This window comes from Piliocolobus tephrosceles, chromosome X (genome assembly GCF_002776525.5).
Source record: "Piliocolobus tephrosceles isolate RC106 chromosome X, ASM277652v3, whole genome shotgun sequence".
In the NCBI taxonomy this organism is placed as follows: domain Eukaryota; kingdom Metazoa; phylum Chordata; class Mammalia; order Primates; family Cercopithecidae; genus Piliocolobus; species Piliocolobus tephrosceles.
Window position 1 is genome coordinate 19,379,094 of NC_045455.1, and position 6,087 is coordinate 19,385,180.

The 6,087-nt window shown below is 47.2% G+C and overlaps 1 non-coding gene across 1 annotated transcript; it reads left to right on the forward strand.

Annotated features, from left to right (window-relative positions):
- The first annotated feature begins 2,482 nt into the window (after window positions 1–2,482).
- On the forward strand, window positions 2,483–2,555 carry TRNAF-GAA. The gene has a single exon. It is a non-coding gene; the product is annotated as a tRNA-Phe (tRNA).
- The last annotated feature ends 3,532 nt before the right edge of the window (window positions 2,556–6,087 follow it).

The following is a 6,087-nucleotide window of genomic DNA, read 5'->3' on the forward strand; positions in this document are numbered from 1 at the left end:
GCTCTTCACTGCAGTTTTGGAACCATGGCACTAAGTCCCAGAAACTTTCAGTCTCCTTTGTAAAACAGCAACAATAAATATTGGGTTGATGTTGAAGATCTTTTCACTAACAGGAAAACCTGGGGAGAAACCTGGAGAGCATCAAGCTGAGGCTTTCACAAAGTTTATCAAGTAGGTGATCACATTGTTTATTTATCTTCCAGTCATTCCAAAACACTTTTAACTGTTTTTGTTGTTGTTGTTTTGTTTTGAGACAGAAAGTCTCACTCTGTCGCCCAGGCTGGAGTGCAATGGCGTAATCTCAGCTCACTGCAACCTCCACCTCCCAGGTTCAATTGATTCTCCTGCCTCAGCCTCCCAAATAGCTGGGATTACAGGTGCGCACCACCATGCCCGGCTAATTTTTGTATTTTTAGTAGACACGGGGTTTTACTGTGTTAGCCAGGCTGGTCTTGAATTCCTAACCTCGAGTGATCCAACCGCCTAGGCCTCCCAAAGTGCTGAGATTACAGGCACGAGCCACTGCGCCCAACCTTACTTTTAACTGTTTAACAGTGAAAAGGCTACTACCACGGAGAGTTCCAGGACAACATATATAAACAAAGACTGTCCTGGACACCCAGCTTATCCATGACATCTCTCACAACACTTCCTTTCTAAAATCAACTTTTACTAAACAAATGATCACTATGACAATGTAGTGTCTATTATCTCACAATTTGCCAAGGGATCTCATCACATTGAATCACAAAACAGTGTTTCTTGGTTGCACTCTTCCTTCTCCTCTCTCTCTTACGCTGTTCCTCCATTTTCCATTAGATCCTGCTTGGACCTTTGCTACCCATCCCCAGCCCAGACTAAATCCCATCAAAACTTATCTGCCACTTTCCTAGTTACCCAGGATTTTATTTCCTAGGTGACAATGCATGAAGCGGCTGGTTTGCAGGTGTGACTAGAAGACAAGAAAGCTAGACATTAACACCATGTCCCAGCCCGTAGATGTGTTATGCCATCACTCTCTAACATATATTTTGAGACTTCCTAGATTTGATTTTAACCCAAAGACACAACTTTTGTAAAATTTAAGAAGCTGAACTATCTCATGATTCAATCTAGTAAGGAGTATCCAGCCGGCAGCTCAAGAGTCGTTGAAAATAATTCGTCTGGCCTGCAGTGTTTTGAGGAGAATGGGAAAGGTAGCTACATTCAGAACACACAAGAAAGCCTGTTAAAGGCCTCTTTTCCCATCTCTTTTCAGATGTACAATCCTCACAGGGCGGCTGCCCAAAATTTCTACCTCTTCCACTCCAAGATCCCCAAACCCTTCTCTGAACTCGGTCCAGCCCCAAGTTCTCTTTGGTCTCTCTCTCATCCTTAGCTGCTGAGTTCTGTTAAATCGGAAGCTCTTCGGTTTTTTTGAATTTAAAAGGCAGCTATGCTAACCACCATACCATCAACGCCTCGGCGCTTTTTTGGATTTGGCACAATAAAGGAACCCAGAAAGAAACTCTCTTTCTTATAAGGGAGGAGGCTTGGTGGAGAAAATAGAGATTGCAAACATTTCTAATTTTGTATTTTTTCTCTTTCGCATTTGAAGCCAGCCAGCCAGCCAGCCAGCCAGCCATCCATCCATCCATCCATCCATCCATCCATTCATCCATCCATCCATCTATCCTATCTATCCATCCATCCAAATTGGCTGTGAAGCTTCCACTTAAATGCAAAGCTCTAAAGAGCAGGGTAAGATCCCTGCCTTGAGAGATTACAATTTAATTGGAGACAAAAATTAAAAATGGAAAAAGTAAGATATTTGGGAAGTAAAGAATGTCTGTCCCTGGCACGTAGTGGGATCTTCAGAAACATTTGTTGACTCGTGTGGGAACTAGCATTGACTGAATAATCATTGTTAGTGAGCTCACTAAGCATTTATTTGCCAGTCAGGCTCCATGCAAACAGGTGATGATAAAGGTGGACATTTCCCCGGCTGCAAACTACTCTCCAGAGGCCAGTCTAACGATTCCTGCCCCGTACATCCAATCGTATTGGGCCTACTCGGCTCCTCACCTGGGGCCTGGAACTTTTCGGAGAGCAAGGAGACAAACGTGCACAGTCATAGGCAGGGGCGGATCGACGGGAAGGGGCTGCCAGGCCTGGGCAAGAGCGCGCCGAGGCGACTCCGCTGCTCCGGATCTCGCGGGGACCAGCCCCAGGAGGACTGAACCAGCATCCCGAGGAGCCGCCATGGGGACCCGGCCTCAGCTCCTGGGCTGTGCCGGCTGCGCGCGCCGAGAGCGATCTAAGAAAAAGGCGGGTGTGCAGTGCGCCTAGTGGCAGCGTGGAAGCAGTGAGGAGGAAGAATTCCGACGACACCGTTTAACAGGACAAGGAAGAAATGCTGTAAATGATCACCAAGAAAAGACAAGCATGACAATTGGACGCAAAGCTCTCAGTGATAGTTTACTCCGGAGACAATCCCAAGCGTGCCGAAATAGCTCAGTTGGGAGAGCGTTAGACTGAAGATCTAAAGGTCCCTGGTTCGATCCCGGGTTTCGGCAGCTACTTTTAAATCCTGACTTCAAGAACTCAAATTTTGTAAGACTCAGTCCACGATACCCTGGCCCATTCCTTCAAGCCCAGGCAAAAACTGAGACTTGAAGGGTGAACGAGGAATGAAACAGTCGTTCACAACCGCCCCATGGAGCAGGATCCCTCCGCACAACTGCTTCCGGGCCGTTTCCTGGTAGGCGCCCGGAGAGGCTGCCGCGCCTGCGCGCCGCGGAGCTTGGGGCCGGGACCCAGAGCCACCCTGGGCGCCCAGAGACGCGAACGATCCAGGCCGCGGTGGCGAGACGGGCCGCGCGCCCCCTGGGGGGCTGGTGTGACAACCGAGGCTCCAATGGGAGGAGGTCTGGTCTGTCCACGGGGCCAGCAAAACACCTTCATCCCAAGTTCATCGCATTCCTTCTAAGTATCCGACTTTGAAGAAAAAGCAAAACTGCTGCGTGGTCAGATGGCCCCCACCTGGCGTTGCCGGTGAACGGAACCCAGTGCTGGTTATTTCTGGTTAGAGGCGCATGGAGGCCCGCCCTGGGTCTGGCCCTGGGGTGGTGCCACCAGGTTACTTGCCCAGCGGTGAAGGATGGCAGCTTTACAGCTCCCCGACGCATCAGACTAAAGAACGTTAGCAAGGGTCTGAACCGGTGGTTCTCAAAGTGCGGTCCCCAGGTACGCAGCATCAGCACCGCCTGAGAACTACTTAGAAATGCACGTTCTCGGCCCTGGATAGGCAGCTCTGGCGGTGGGGCCCGGCAGCGGGTGTTTAAACAAGCCACGACTCTAGACGTTCCTTTCTATTTCTAAAAGAGCCCTTGCTTTCCCAAGACTGTTGCTTGAACCAGCTTTTTCCTTTTGCTGTCTTTTTCACACTTGAAATACAACTTTGACACGTGCACGAAATTACTATTTCTCAGATTTTTTGTTTTCACGTGTGAGTGGGCGTGGGTATGCAGGGGCATCAACTTCCCGGCTACCTGTGGGAGCCCACCTCAAGGCCAAACTGGTGTCCTACAGTCAAGAAAATGGAGGTCCAGAAGTCTGATGTTATCTTGTATGACTGGTGGGAACTGAGCCAAGACCCAAGGGGAGAAGTTGCAGGGATGTAGATCTAAATTTTAAAAATAAGAAATATATATTTGTGTCGTTGGAAAATAGAATAGTCAGTTTAGTGAGGTGACGGGTTGCTGGACAGCAGATGAAGGACAATTGTGAGATTTATGCATTAGGGTCTTGCTTATTTTCTGGTTCTGCTGTTTTGAGGGGGAAGGGAAACTCGTATTTATGAACTACTGTGTGTTCTCCCTTATTCATTCATTCTCTAATTGGACGTTAATTCCTAACCTCCCACTACGAGCCAGCATATTTGCTCTTCATAACAACTTTATGAAGTACATATTATTATCCCCATTTTACACATAACAGCCTTTGCAGGATTGCAAGAATTAAACATAAGCTATGTCTGTTAGGCAGCTAACATTGCTACCTCCTAAATGTTACCATAAGTGAAAAGTTGTTGAGATACATAAGAAAGGTGTGAATAAACATACAGGTACTTGTATGAGGGAAATAAAAGTTTTTATCTGGTTCACCAGAAAAGGCTCTATGGAGCAGTGGGTTCTCACCCAGAGAAGATATATATATATATATATACACACACATATAAAATAGATATAATATAAAAATATAGTATATATTGTATATATGCTATATATAGTGTATATTATATATACTATATGTTTTTTATATAGAGAGAGTAGTAGTTGTTGTTGTTTTGTTTTATTTATTTATTTTTGAGATGGAGTCTCACTCTGACGCCCAGGCTGGAGTGCAGTGGTGTTCCGGGTTCAAGGGAGTCTCCTGCCTCATCCTCCCGAGTTGCTGGAATTACAGGCACCCACCACCACGCCCAGCTAATTTCTGTATTTTTAGTAGAGATGGGTTTTTGCTATGTTGGTCAGGCTGGTCTTGAACTTCTGACCTCAAGTAATCCATCTGCCTTGGCCTCCCAAAGGGCTGGGATTACAGGCATGAGCCAGAGTGCCCGGTCAAGATTTCTTAGGTAGGGAAAGATTTAACAGGAGTGCCACCAGCTATCACATTTCTAAAGAGTAGGGAAAGGTTGCAGGTTCTGGGGTGACAGTGACTTTCATTTCAGACAACCTGAGGTCTGAGCACTCTGCCCAAGATAGTGTTAGCGATGGTGAATCTGTGCAGGTCTGCAGAAACCTCAATTCTTGCCTCCTCAGAAGAAAAAATTCGACTGAGGGGCATAAGGTAGAGTGAGAGATGAATGCAAGTTTTACAGCGGGAGTGAAAGTTTTTAAAAAGTTTAGAGCAGGGTCAGGCACGGTGGCTCATGCCTGTAATCCCAGCACTTTGGGAGTCCGAGGCAGGCGGATCACTTGAGGTCAGGAGTTTGAGACCAGCCTGGCCAACATGGTGAAACCCCGTCTCTACTAAAAATACAAAAATGAGCTGGGCGTGGTGGTGCAAGCCTATAATACCAGCTACTTGGGAGGCTGAGGCAGGAGAATCCATTGAACCCGGGAGGCGGAAGTTGCAGTGAGCTGAGATTATGCCACTGCACTCCAGCCTGGACGGCTCGAGTGAGACTCCATCTCTTTAAAAAAAAAAAAAAGAAAGTTTAAAAGCAGGAATGAAAGGAAGTAAAGTACACTTGGAAGAGGGCTAAGTGGGCCACTCGAGAGATCAAGAGCCCTGTTTGACCTTTGATGTAGGGTTTTATACATTGGCATTTCCAGGGTCTTGCATCTCTTCTTCCCTAATTCTTCCCTTGGGGTGGGCTGTTGCATGCACAGTGGCCTGCTAGTGCATGGGAGGGGGGCATGCAGAGTGTGTTTACTGGTGTTGTACCCATGCTGACTTGAGGCATTCTTCCTTTACCAGCTGAATGTTCCTAGAAGGTCATGTACCAGTTAAAAGCCACCATTTTGCCTCTTAGTGCGCATGCCTCAGCCTACTCGCCCAACTCCTGAGATCTTACCAGGAAACTGATGACCCGTTTCAGGTTTTTTCTGTTTGGAGCCTGCCTTTCCCTAGTGCTGGCTGCGACCAATTACTATTTTAGAGAAACAGTGTAACAACCACCTGCCCACCACCTGTTGGTCTCCTTACATTCCTTGGTTGGGAGAGGGGCTCTCCTGTCCTGCTCGTGCCTGACTAGCCCCCTACTGAAACAGTAAGACCAGCTACTGGCTATTGGTGTGGGTGGGGGAAGGATGGAGGCGCACACCTGGTTAGTACCAAAGATAAACCAGACACTATGTAACGTGGTAACGACAGATGGTAATCATAATGTACTATTGCAATAGGGAAGAGGGTCCAGCGTGAACTGAACTCAACTTTGATTTGTACAGAGGTGACTGCGCATTTTGAAGGGACAATGAGGGATAAGGGAGAGAAACCAGTGGGACTTCAGCAGAGTCAGGAAGGTGAAAACTGACAAAGGATTGATGCATGTAAATGCTGATTAGGCAGCTGTGTCTGCTAGCTGGCAATGATCAAAGTTCG